This window comes from Trachemys scripta, chromosome 8 (genome assembly GCF_013100865.1).
Source record: "Trachemys scripta elegans isolate TJP31775 chromosome 8, CAS_Tse_1.0, whole genome shotgun sequence".
NCBI lineage: Eukaryota > Metazoa > Chordata > Testudines > Emydidae > Trachemys > Trachemys scripta.
Window position 1 is genome coordinate 76602146 of NC_048305.1, and position 14251 is coordinate 76616396.

Consider the following 14251-nt stretch of genomic DNA (forward strand, 5'->3'; position numbering starts at 1 on the left):
GCCTCTTCCCCCCCCTGAGGCGGGGCCTTGGAGCGGAGCAGGGCAGGGACCACAGGGCTTACAAAAGATTAATTCGACCCTCCAGGTGCCTCTTCAACCTTCGACCATTGCCAGTGCATGATGCAAGCGACTGAACGTGTGACGCATGCTGGCAAGATTTGCTGTTTGTCACGCCATCAATGATGGATTACAGTGTTTTTAAACTATAAACTCTGTTGCTAAGGATGCTTCTTCCTTGGGTGAATTAAGGACACCTGTTTTTTTTTTTTTTTTTTTAAGGAAACAAATAAATTTCTGTCACCCCACATGGAGTATGGGCTGGCCTTGAACCTGGACCTTCAGCAGATGTCTACTACTTGAGCTAAAGGAGTAATTGATCCTCTATGTGGACCAGCCACTAAAGGGAGCTGTGGCGGAGGGTTCTGCCAGAGGACTGCAACTATTTTTATAGTGGGAATGCTGACAGCTATCGAAAACCTGCATGTGATGGAAGCCATGCATTCTAAGCCGGTGGGTGCTACTGCACCCCAAGTTCCAGAGTCCTGATCAGGATGCCTGGGTTCTATCCTGGCTCTGGGAGCAGAGAGAGGTTGAGTGGTTACAGACAGGGGAGCTGACTCAGTAGAGCTGAAAGGCCACGTAACACAGTGGTAAGACTTGGGGCTGCCCTGTTAGAATCTCAGATTCTGTTCCTAGCTGGGCTCTGGTGCAACCACTCAGTTCACTTCGGTGTGGAATGACACGAAGCTGCCTTTTAGGGTAAGGTACGAGGTCTTACTCCACAACAGCTGTTCTGACGTGCAGAGAAATATAAACAGCAGCTGTTACAGGAGAGACCACAACTTATTCTCCTAGCTCCCAGCTCAGGGCACTTTCCCCAGGGCAAGATCTTGCTCTGCCTTGTGGTTCATTGGCTGACCTGGCTGTGTGACAGGTGAGATATCCAGAGTCAGTTGACATGCAGGATAACCTACAAAGTCTTGAGCAATGTGCCTTGGTTCCCTACCAGTGAAGTGTAGCTACTAACCCCCACCCCCCCACACACACACCCCTTGTCTGTTTAGGCCCCAATCCTGCAACTGGTTCTGCATTTTGACTTCAGGGAGGATCTACATAGACAGAGGGCTCTGCCCCCTCAGAGTCAGTAGGACTGGGACCTCCAGAAGAGGGACTGTCTCTTATGAGGTGCGTGTACAGTGCCTAGGGGCCCTGAGTGCAGCACCCCTAGTTCCAGCGCCTGTAGGCACATGTTGCGCTCAACCACCCACTTCGAGTAGGGGCACGCGTGTGCGTTCCACTGACACCTCAGGCAAACGGGCGCCTTTCGCTTGCTGCCTCGGGGAGGCTGGGGCTCTACGATGTGCTGAAGCGGGAAAGTTAAACGCATGCGCGTTTTTTCACCGAAGGAGGGGAGAGAGCAATGTGTGTTGCTGTGGGGGGAAGTTGCGCGGTGACGTCATGACGCCGAGCGTGGGACGTAACCGCGGTGTGACGCACACCCTGGCGAGCCCGTGAGTTTCCCGTTATGGATTTTTTTTTCCGGCGCTGACAGTGGGGGAGGGGATGGTGGTTCTCTGCGGGAGGGGGCGCGCGGGAAAAGGGCGGAACGCGCGGTCGCGGGCAGGGGGGGGACACCCGAGGGGGGCGAGCCGGCTGCCCTAGCGGCTCGGGGGCGTCCCCTCCATCCTGCCGCATCAGGGAACATGGCCGCCGCCGTCGCCGAGCTGGTGCGGCAAAGGGACTCGGCCCCGGCCGCCCTCGCAGGGTAGGTGGTGGGGAGGGGAGGCGAAGCGGGGGAGGCGGCGCTGCGGCCGGGCTCAGCGGGCTTCCCCGGAGCCCCGCGCGGGCAAGCGGGCGGCTTCCCCGCTGCCCTGGCCCGGCCGGACACAAAGGGCTGTGCTGAGGAGGGTTTTGTTCGGTCACATGAAGCAGCACAGCCAGTGAGCGAGGAGCTGGGAGGGGGAGCGGGGCCGCCGCCATTGCCAGGCGCTGAGGAGCTGGGGGAGCCCGGCGTCGCCTCAGGGGCGCGGGATTGCCGGCCGGGCGGCAGAGCCGAGAGGAAGCTGGGGCGCGGGGAGGAGAGGTAAAGCCCCGATACAGCGGTGCCAGGGCCCCCGCCGGCTGTGCTGCTGCCCGCTGGGGCGCCCAGAGGGAGACTGGGATAGGAGGATGCAGAAGCTGCAGGGCAGCCGGGGTCACCCCGGTGATGTCTGGCAGGCCCGATGTCCCTGGGTGTGGAAATGAGCGTGGTGGGTTCTACCAACTATGGTGCCACCTCTAGGCACAGCAGTGAAGTGGGGCTTGCCACACACGGTGGCAGAATGTGGCGTCCCCACCTGGGTGTGGTGCTAAGTCTGTTCCAACATTTGTCCCGTTTGCATGACGCCGGGAGGTCAGCAAAACGTATGTCATTGTTACTGAAGCTGGCAAGTCTGTGGCCTATTGTGGAGTCTGAGAAGCCTGTGCTATGAATATGGTGGCATCATCACTGTCTTCTGGGCACATGCTTCACAATATGCAGATGGCTTACAATAGCTAAAAAAAAGTTAGTAGTTCAGGTGTTAAAATTGTATCTGTGGGCTCAGATTCTCTTTGAAGTTGAAGCCCCTTTGCCATTGTGCCACTTGTTCAAAATCCCAAAATAAGTTTTCCTTCTTTCAATGCCTTATATGTATTTTAGGCCTGTTGAAAAGGCATGCATTGTGACTCTGTGGACTGTAAGCTGATAAGACATGCCATTAATAAAAATGTGCCCAAATAGGTTCCCATTGGCGTTGCACAAAAATAACACTTTAAGCAAAATCTCACTTGCAATATTGAAAAGTGATATTCTGATTTTCTAGCAGTTAATTTAATTATGAAGGCTGTGTCATGGAATTTAGTAGTTAAAAGCATATTAGAAACCATATGCACCCAACCAAGGCAACCATTTTATCTTGAGTAGCTTAATGAGGACCTAAACCACGAGAGCAACTTTTGAATAGTTGTGTTTCTCAAACTCCATGATGGGATTATAGCTGTATGTAGCTTTATATCAGGAATTCTTCATAATATTTTTTCCATTAAAAGTAGGTTCTAAATTACTTGTTTGGTTCAAGATGTGAAATAATTTTAAACAGAAGAATCTTACTACACTAAGATGAGTAAGATGCTTCAAGACTTCCACAATTTAATTTAACCCTTCTGCATAAAATTCTTCACTACCAGGATTACATGATGCAGCTGATTTTGAAGACTGCAGGAGTGGAGTGATTAGACAGAGAAAATAAATCTTGAAAAGCTGCTAATGGATCACTTAGATGCAGAGAGAATGCAGCAATTCCCTTACTGGAGAAGAGTTTAAGCAGAGTGCATGGAGGAGCAGTGCAGTGTGACAATCCTATTACACTGACTTATAATCAGAGCTGTTGTTGCAAACCTGTCAATAAGATAGCAAAGTGATGTGGTATAGAAATATTCATGAATTATAACCAGAATTTGCAGTCAGCTTCAGAATATTAATTTATGTATTACTTCCACAGCCATCCCAGTAAAGCTTTTAAAACTGGATGTTTGTTTCTTGCGTCAAAAAGTGACATTCTGTTTCTCAAATAAACATGTATGAGAGAAGGGATGCAAAAATAAATTGGTCACTAATCTCACTATATTTTTTTTTGTGTAATGGAAATAACTAAAGGAAAGCCAGAATACTGTGTCTGTATACTCCTTGTATGACTTTCATACATTTTAATATAAAAACTCTGTGTTTCAGTGCTTTTCCTCTGATTTCAGTGCAACACCTTCCCCCTCCTACTTTCTGAATTTTCTCCAGAATATACAATATCTATAAATCTTTAGATTCTGTAGTGCTAGATGCTAGCTACAAAACCATACAAAGTACTTATAAAGTTTTTGAGTTAGAAATGTTTTCTTGCAGTGTTATCTTGAAATCTGTCTCTGCTGTTTCCATTTAGCTGACCTGGGTAGTCAGAAGAGAAGATGATGAGGACTTTGAGCATCCTACATGTCTTCTCTAGCAATGTAACACTTGACTGGAACATGTGTCAGAGTGCTAGCGTCAGCAGTTGAATAAACAGTATAATGAACAATGGGAGTAATATTTTCCATTTTGAAATAACTGCATTCTGAATTTATTTATGGATATTTCTTGAATTTAAGGGATGACTGCATTTTATCATCAAGAAGATTTGTGCGTATAGCTGTATGTATAAACTGAACGTACTAATGCACATGCATTTTTGCTTCAAGTTCCTCAAAATCACCCCTAGAAAACACACACTTTGGAAAAAATGCTAAGTGATGGACAGTATTAATTATACAGTTACTGACCTGTAGGTTTTTAATTTTGAGCACTGATAGGTTTACTTATAGACTTGAAAAGCTGTTTGAGTTTAAAATTGTGGGGGGGAAGTATCCTTGGAGGAGTGCCTTTTCCCCATTTAAAAAAAAATAAAATAAGGTGGGATGCGGAGAGAGAAAAAGCATCCTTTTTCATGCGCTTCTTTGCCCGAACATGCTGTTCCCCTTAAAATTCAAAACTTCTGAATGTTTGCTGTTCCATTTGTGTGTGTACTACTTACATCAGTACTTTCACACTTGTATTATTCAGAGGCCATAGAAATATGCCTCCTGTCTTTGCTGTGCACTGCCATATTAAGTATAGTTTCCTTCACTTCTTTAAAATTCCATGAATTAGACCATAGATACAGCAATACTTTCGGTGCAGGATTCAGTTAGGTTCTGAGATGACAGCTGCCTGCCAGTAGCGGACTTAAAATTAGTTTTCATGGACTACAGCCCACTTCTTTGGATGCATCCGAAGAAGTGGGCTGTAGTCCACGAAAGCTTATGCTCTAATAAATTTGTTAGTCTCTAAGGTGCCACAAGTACTCCTGTTCTTTTTGCGGATACAGACTAACATGGCTGCTACTCTGAAACTTAAAATTAGTGGGGCCCTATGCACAGCTTCATTTTTGGGAGCTCCCCCTTGGGACCCAGCCAAGAAAAAGAACATTCTCTCTTGTGTCGCCCCCCCCCCCCCCCCCCCCCCGTTTTTCATTCTTTTTTTCTTTCTCCTCCTATATTATAAGTAATGGGAAGTAAATGAAAATAAAGTGAGGTACCTTGATTGGGGTGGGGTTTGGGGTGCAGGAGGGGCTGCAGGGGGCAGGCTCTGGGAGGAAGTTTGGGTGCTGGGGGTGGGTTCTGGGCTGGGGCAGTGGTTTGGGGTATGGGAAGAGGGGGAAGGAGTGCGGGCTCTGGGAGGGAGTTTGGGTGCTGGGTACAGGCTCAGGGCTGGGGCAGGGGTTTAGGGTGTGGGAGGGGGGCAGCGCTTACCTAGGGTGGCATGGACCCCAAAGTGACCAGCACACACACACCCCTCTGGCAGCGGCTCCTAGGCGGGGGAGGCAAGGGGGTCTCTGTGTGGTGCTGCCCACAGGCACCACCCCCACAGATCCCGTTGGCCACAGTTCCTGGACAATGGGAGCTGTGTGTGGAGAGAGACACACCTCCCCCCCGGGGCCACAGGGACATTCCGGCTACTTCCGGGAGCAAAATGGTGTGGAGGGAGGGAGGGAGGCGGAGCGGACAGAGAGCCTGTCCTTAGCCGTGCTGCTAGCACTTCTCTGCACGCCCCTTGGGGGGAGGGGGCAGTGGATCGCCATGCACTGCCCGGGGAGGGGGCAGCGTGGAGCTGCCTCCCTCCTCCCGAGCAAGGGCACGCAGAGTTGTGCCAGCAGCCGGCCGCTTCTGGGAGTGGCATGGGGCCACCGGCCACAGCATGCAGGCAGCCTGCCTGGGACTCGGGCTGGTTGTCAGATATTTGTCCTGCATTTTGGGGGGCCCCCCATTACTGGGGGCCCTGTGCCACTGCATGGTTTGTTTCATGGTAAATGTGCTCCTGCTGCCTGCCAAGAAAAGGCACTGATCAATGACTTTGGATAGACTTTAATATAAGATTTCCAGATCGTTGACGTGAGTATGTATTCTTTAGAAAGAGTAATGTTCCTTGTTATTCCGTTTGTAACAGTCATCCTAGATCTGGGTATGAGTTGTGTTTTGCTCAGAATTGGACAATACTCAAATTTAAATAGTTGGTCTTTGAATAAGAGAAATCCACTTATATTTTGATTCCTTGATTTGTATTATTTGAAGTGTAAGATAAATGAGTAGTTGTGTGCGCTTTGCCTGTTTAGCAGTATACAGTAGCTATTGTGATGAATAAGCACAGTTTATTATTGCTACTTAGGTTCAAGGGGGAAGAAACTGGCTTAACAGTGAGTATGCATTTTTGTTTTCATCTACCCCCAATGTTAACTAGTTTATTTAATGTTTCTAGTGAACTGGATAATATTTAAAACTCCCTTTCAAACTAGCATAAGCATGATGCTAATATTTATGGAATGGGAGTTAGTACTGTAGAAATGACTAAATTCACCAGCTCCATCTGTAAATAATTAGAATTAGAATTCTAAGAATTATTTATACTTTTTGATTTTGAGCAGTTTTAGCAGTTACTCATGTGTAATTGACCAGATGAATGATGATACAATGTTTAGTCTTTCAGCATTTCTTGAAATTCATAGGAGGACAAGGCAATGTTAATATTAGGATTAAATCAGTATGAAGTTCAGATTGGTTGGAAAACTGTTCCCAGAGAGTAGTTATTAGTGGTTCACAGTCATGCTGGAAGGGCATAATGAGTGGGGTCCTGCAGGGATCTGGGTCCGGTTCTGTTCAGTATCTTCATCAGTGATTTAGATAATGGCATAGAGAAGTTTGCAGATGATACCAAGCTGGGAGAGGTTGTCAGTGCTTTGAAGGATAGGATTATAATTCAAAATGATCTGGACAAACTGGAGAAATGGTCTGAAGTAAATAAGATGAAATTCAATAAGGACAAATGCAAAGTACTCCACTTAGGAAGGAACAAGCAGTTGCACACATACAAAATGGGAAATGATTCCCTTGGAAGGAGTACCGTGGAAAGGGATCTGAGGATCATAGTGGATCACAAGCTAAATATGAGTCAACAAAGTAACAATGTTGCTAAAAAAAAAAAAAAAAAAAAAAGAAAGAAAACATCATTCTGGGATGTACTAGCAGGTGTGTTATAAGCAGGACACAAGAAGTAATTCTTCCACTCTACTCCGCGCTGATTAGGCCTCAACTAGAGTATTGTATCCAGTTCTGGGCGCCACAATTCAGGAAAGATGTGGATAAATTGGAGAAAGTCCAAAGAAGAGCAACAAAAAGGATTAAAGGTCTAGAAAACATGATCTGTGAAGGAAGATTGAAAAAAATTGGGTTTGTTTAGTCTGGAAAAGAGGAGATTGAGAAGGGACATAACAGTTTTCAAGTATATAAAATGTTGTCACAAGGAGGAGGGAGAAAAATTGTTTGTCATAACCTCTGAGGATAGGACAAGAAGCAATGGGTTTAAATTGCAGCAAGGGAGGTTTAGGTTGGACATTAGGAAAAACTTCCTAACTGTCAGGGTGGTTAAGCACTGGAATAAATTGCTTATGGAATCTCCATCATTGGAGATTTTTAAGAGCAGGTTAGGCAATCACCTGTCAGAGGTGGCCTAGATAATACCTAGTCCTGTCATGAGTGCAGGGGACTGGACTAGATCCCTTCCAGTTCTGTGATTGCTAGAACTTCTAGTATAGTGTCAGTGTATGGGTGACTACTTCCAAGGGTGCCTAAAATAACTAACTAGTGACATGTCTATGACGTAAATGTTTAAATTTTTTAAAAATGGAATTGCAATTCTTTAAATGTAGTCTTGCCGTTCAAATTTGCAATTTCCCTTACTCAGTTTTAATAAGGGAAGTAAAATGATGCAAATTGACTTTATAAACAAATATATATTGTCAAATTATTTTGAGGGACACTTATTTTTATAATGACAGGTTTCAGAGTAGCAGCCGTGTTAGTCTATATCTGCAAAAATAACAGCAGTACTTTTGGCACCTTAGAGACTAACAAATTTATTTGAGCATAAGCTTTCGTGGGCTACAGCCCACTTCATCGGATGCATGTAGTGGAAAATGCAGTAGGAAGATATATATATACACAGAGAACATGAAACAATGGGTGTTACCATACACACTATAAGGAGAGTGATCAGTTAAGGTGAGCTTTTATCAGCAGGAGAGAAAAAGAACTGTTTGTAGTGGTAATGAAAATGACCCATTTCCAGCAATTGACAAGGAGATATGAAGAACTGTAGGGGGGGAAAAATAAACATGGGGAAATAGTTTTACTTTGTGTAATGGCCCATATACTCCCAGTCTTTATTCAAGCCTAATTTAATGGTGTCCAATTTGCCAATTAATTCCAATTCAGCAGTCTCTCGTTAGTCTGTTTTTGAAGTTTTTTTGTTGTAATATTGCCACTTTTAGATCTGTAATCGAGTGGCCAGGGAGATTGAAGTGTTCTCCAACTGGTTTTTGAATGTTATAATTCTTGATGTCTGATTTGTGTCCTCCATTTATTCTTTTACGTAGAAACTGTCCGATTTGGCCAATGTACATGGCAGAGGGGCATTGCTGGCACATGATGGCATATATCACATTGGTAGATGTGCAGGTGAATGAGCCTCTGATAGTGTGGCTGATGTGATTAGGTCCTATGATTGTATCCCCTGAATAGATATGTGGACAGAGTTGGCAATGGGCTTTGTTGCAAGGATAGGTTCCTGGGTTAGTGTTTTTGTTGTGTGGTGTGTGGTTGCTGGTGAGTATTTGCTTCAGGTTTGGGGGGGCTGTCTGTAAGCAAGGACTGGTCTGTCTCCCAAGATCTGTGAAAGTGATGGATCATCCTTCAGATAGGTTGTAGATCCTTGATGATGCGCTGGAGAGGTTTTAGTTGGGGGCTGAAGGTGATGGCTAATGGCGTTCTGTTGTTTTCTTTGTTGGGCCTGTCCTGTAGTAGGTGAATGGGCCATTACACAAAGTAAAACTATTTCCCCATGTTTATTCCCCCACCCCCCCTACAGTTCCTCATATCTCCTTGTCAGTTGCTGGAAATGGGCCATTTTCATTACCACTACAAACAGTTTTTTTCCCTCTCCTGCTGATAAAAGCTCACCTTAACTGATCACTCTCCTTATAGTGTGTATGGTAACACCCATTGTTTCATGTTCTCTGTGTATAAATATATCTTCCTACTGCATTTTCCACTACATGCATCTGATGAAGTGGGCTGTAGCCCACAAAAGGTTATGCTCAGATAAATTTGTTAGTCTCTAAGGTGCCACAAGTACTGTTATTTTTATAAATAATTTCAGTTACCACTATTTAGTTCATTTATATGAAGCCACGATTGGATAATGTTATGGGACTTCCAAATGCAAAAGAAATCAAGCAAATAAGATATTAATCAGAAAGCCTTGTGGGAGGAGGAGTTAGAATTGCTGCTCTTCAGCTGTTTTACAGTCGTTGATGACAGAAGACAGGATTATCCCAGTTTTTCTGTAGGGGCACTCATTTTGTGGATCAGTAATTGGCAAGTCTACATGGTAATACCTCACTTTACAGACCTATGGCTCACTGAACACGGCAAAATGAGGTGTAAATTCTGTAGCTTTCATTGGATGTGTTGGTGTTTCTTAAGTAATGTCCTGTGCTATACATGTGGATTATTAAACTTCTATATGTTAAAAATGGAAGAAAAATTAGGTATTCCTTAACAAAGCCAAACTGTATAACATTAAAATGATTAATTTTGTGGTAAACTGAAAAGATGATCCTTATGTTGTCTGGTGAAAAGTTTAGCTACTTTTTGTTGTCCAGCTCCTGGGAAAGGAGGATGCTGAGATTTTTACCTAGGAGCTGTCCAAAGCACACTGCGTTCCTACCCAACAACTTGAGGTAGCATGAAGGCTGGGCTGACCCTCTTTGGGGCTCCATCTTTTGTGTTCGCTTCTGAATAGAGGGTGTCTGTTAAATTTTAAGTTCTGTCTGCTGTAGCTGTTGGAAGGAAATGGTAACTGACCAGTCTTGTTAATTGAACTTTGTGGCAATGGACAGCAGATTTGGAGTTCTGTGCAGACTCAAAAATGAATTGGTGTACATTCATTTCATATTTGAAAGTTTCTTTGCAAACCTTAAGGGTTAGAAACTTCTTAAAGTGAAATCTTAAGGCTGCAAGAGAGATGGCTTGACTCATGTTCACTAGCAAAAGCTTTCTACTTACCAGTTGCATGTAGTTAACCTTATTCAAACTTTTCAGGACAGTGCCTCACTTGTTAGAATTCACTGTTTTTATGCTTTGTATACTTTTAGGGGAATTTTACCAAAAATTGTATGTCCAATGTTACCACTGGCATGAGTGGAACCCTTGTATAGACACGGTTCCTACGGCTGGACCTCTTTATACCGCCATATCAATGAAACTTTGTCCTAATGTTACTAAGACCAGTTCTGGGCATAGTGGGAAATTTTTAGAAAATTTTCCTAATGTAGACCAGGTTTGTGTCCTCACACAAAAATGCTTCTAGTATTGTATAAACATTGCCAGTACTGTCTGAGTGCAAAAGCAAAAAAAAAAGAAACGGGGGGGAGGGATCATGTCCCCCTCTGTGCTTATGCACTGCACCCTGGTGCACTGAATCTGTGTATGGCAGCAATGGTTATTGCAGTTTATTTCTTCTCAGTTCTATCCCACATTTGTGTATGTACTTTGTCCTCCTGCATTTAGCAACTCCTGGTTCCCTTACTCTTGTTTAATTAGGTTGGCCTCAATCAAGGTACTAAGTTGACCTTTGCTGTACTTGGTTAGAGCTTTGAAAAATTGAGGAACCCAATAGGACAGATTTAGTACACTTTATAAGAACATTGCACTGAAGCTGACAAATTCTAAACTTGTTTTGAAAACTTTGTCCTGTCTTCTGTGAAATGAAAAACAAATAACCAGATAGACTGCATTTTTATAAAGAGCAGTCGGCAAGAGATTGATATTGTACTGTGACAACTTTCCTGAAGCAGAAAAAAGAAAGAAGGCATTGGTGAATTACCCAGATTAGTTATAAAGAATGGATGGGTTGAAGATGGAGAATCATAGGACTATAGGGCCTGAAGGAACCCGATGAGGTCATCTCTAGACCACTCCCCTACACTGAGGCAGAATTAAGTATACTTAGACCATCCCTGAAAGGTGTTCATCTAACCTGTTCTTAGAAACCTCAAATGACAGGGATTCCACAACCTCCCTAGATAACTTCTTGTAGTTCTTAACTATTCTTATAGTTAGGAAAAACTTGTTGATATCTAATCTGAATCTTCTTGCTGCAAACTTAAGCCAATTACTTCTTGTCCTAACCTTGGTGGACCTAGAGAAGAGTTGATCACTGTCCTCTTTATAATAACTGTTTATGTATTTGAAAGACTGTTATGTTCCTTCTTGAGTGTTCTCTAAAAATGCCCAGTTCTTTCAACGTTTCTTCATAGTCATTTTTTCTAAACCTCTTACCAGTTTTGTTGCTCTCCTCTGGACTCTCCAAGTTGTTCACATCCTTCCTAAAGTATGGTGCCCAAAAATAAGACACAGTACTGCAGCTGAGGCATCACCAGCGCTGACCAGAGCATAACAATTATTTCCCATGTCTTACATCTGGCATTCCTGTTAATACATTCCAGAATAAATTTGCCTTTTTTGTCACAGCATCTCAGTGTTGACTCATTCAACTTGTGATCCACTATAACCTGGATCCTTTTCTGCAGTACTGCTTCCCAGCCAGTTTACTTAACATTTTATATTTGTGCATTGGAATTTTCCTTTGTAAGTGCAATACTTTTCACTTGTCTTCATTACTATAATTTCAGAACTAACACGGCTACCCCTCTGTTACTATAATTTCAGAATAATTCTCCAATTTATCAAGATTCTAAATTCTAATCCCATCTTCCAGAGTGCTTGCAACCCCTCCCAGCTAAGTGTCATCTGAAAATTTTATAATCATACTCTCCATTCCATCATCCACGTCATTAATGAAAATATTGAATTAGTACCAGACCTAAGACAGAAGAACCCTTAAGAAACCCCACTTGATATACCCTCCCAGTTTGATAGTGAAAACTACTCAATACAATCTTTCAGCGAGTTATGCACCCGCTTTACAGAGCTTCATCTAGACCATATTCCATACAAATAGATATAACAGCAGTTGGGGATATTTTGTATATTTAAAAATTAAACATAAGAACTAACAGTGTCAAAGTAGCAAGACAGTTGGTGATAGTTCCATGTTTTTCTGTATATAATCAAATAAGACCGTGCCAATCAGCATTCTGACAGTTTTGACTGTGTAGTATCCTTTTGACAACTTTTGTCTGTCTGTTTTTGTTTTTTGTTTTTTTTTTTTTTAAATTTGTTAGATTGTAAATGCTTTGGGACAGGATTGTCTTCCTATATGTCTGTACAAAGGCTAGGATGTATTGGACACTAAAGCAGTGTAAATACTGGGGGGTAGGATTGGCAGTTTTCTCAGGGAGCTGCCTTAGCAGTAGTTCCTATGAGCCAGATCCCAGCAGGAGAAAAGAAGTAATATTTATTGTAATTTGGATGTCAACCAACCTAAGTGAAGTTAGCCCCCCCCCCCCCTCTCCATAAGGGCCTTACATTTAAACTTTCCAGGAGGTAATATTTACCTGTTGGTTTTCCTTCGATTGGTAAATTCGCTGTGGGTTCCACTGCTACAGAGATGGCACAGGCAACTTGGAGAAACTTGCTGGGCTAGAGAGAACCATTCCTTCTGGACTATATCCTGGACAAGTGCCAACATGTGAATCCTAGGAAGAAAATGCAGTGAAAGAAATAGTGTTCAGCTATAAAATAAAAATTTGCCTTTCTTAGCACAGCCACTCAGCTGTAGTTGTATGGAAGGTTATCACTACTTTCCACCATTGCACCCGTAGCAATGTGCATCAACATGCACGCCCAGATCTGCACAAGGAACAGAATCAGTAATGGAAACAGAACTTGGAAGACACCATCTGAGCTCTAGTAGAATTAAAGTGTCACAATATTTACAAAAATACCATACAGGTACTTCAGTACATTCATAGATTTTAAGGCCAGAAGGGACCATTACAATCATATAATCTGGCTTCCTGTATAACATAGGTTACCAAATTTCACCTAGTGATTCCTGCTTAAAGCCCAAAACTTTGGTTTATTTATTTTTGTTAGATCTGTCATCTGGGTATCAAGAAGAGGTTTGCAGTCCAAATCCTGCATGGTCAGTCTCTGGAGCTTGAGTAATGGGCCTGGAGGGAACCTTATTCAGCCCTCTGCAGCCAGAAGGAGGGGCCCTGCAGCGTGCTTTCTTTGTTGGCAGTGATCAAATTTAATTGGCCCCTAATGGACTAATAACCTACAAGTCAAAAGAGGTTATTATCTCAACCTGATCCTCCAAGAAGGAAAGTGGCTGCATAGTGTTGATTCTTTTTAGATCTAACTGATGTTGGGGAGATTGAGAAGGCTGATTCCACGTGTGTGCTGCCTTAGCTCTGCCCTAGAATCAGGAGGTTTTAAATGTTTGCGGGTCCTGGGGGAAGTAGCATTGGAAGTTACCAATGAATCTTCCTTGAGATTAAGCCACAGTGAACTAATATGCTTTAATTTATGCGTATTAACTTCACATTGTTAGTTAATTTGTCTTAACTCTTGAATATAGGGAGGGATAGCTCAGCGTTTGAGCATTGGCCTGCTAAACCCAGGGTTGTGAATTCAATCCTTGAGGGGGCCACTTAGGGATCTGGGGCAAAAATCAGTACTTTGGTCCTGCCTAGTGAAGGCCGGGGGCTGGACTCGATGACCTTTTGGGGTCCCTTCCAGTTCTATGAGATAGGTATATCTCCATAAAAACTGAAATGATTATTCTAGGTATAGTCTAATGTGTTCATTTCTTTCATAGTAGAAAGAAACTAGAGAGAATTTGGACAAGTGCAACAAAGTTGACCAAGAGATTAGAAGGATTGATGTGTGAGGAAGTATTAAGACACTTCAGAGTAACAGCCGTGTTAGTCTGTATCCGCAAAAAGAAGAACAGGAGTACTTGTGGCACCTTAGAGACTAACAAATTTATTAGAGCATAAGCTTTTGTGGACTACAGCCCACTTCTTCGGATGCATATAGAATGGAACATATATTGAGGAGCTATATATACACACATACAGAGAGCATAAACAGGTGGGAGTTGTCTTACCAACTCTGAGAGGCCAATTAATTAAGAGAAAAAAAA

The 14251-nt window shown here is 43.3% G+C and overlaps 1 protein-coding gene across 9 annotated transcripts in view; it reads left to right on the forward strand.

The window, feature by feature from the left end:
• The first annotated feature begins 1452 nt into the window (after positions 1-1452).
• Positions 1453-14251, forward strand: part of ZNF644 (zinc finger protein 644) — an 88514-nt gene continuing 75715 nt past the window's right edge. The window contains exon 1 of one of the 9 annotated variants that reach the window (XM_034780193.1): positions 1453-1511. The gene's annotated coding sequence lies outside the window, so the exon portion shown is untranslated. Of the gene's footprint in view, positions 1512-1652; positions 1766-1861; positions 2084-14251 lie in introns of those variants that run through there. The other 8 variants (XM_034780191.1, XM_034780192.1, XM_034780194.1 and 5 more) reach the window with 8 other exon arrangements.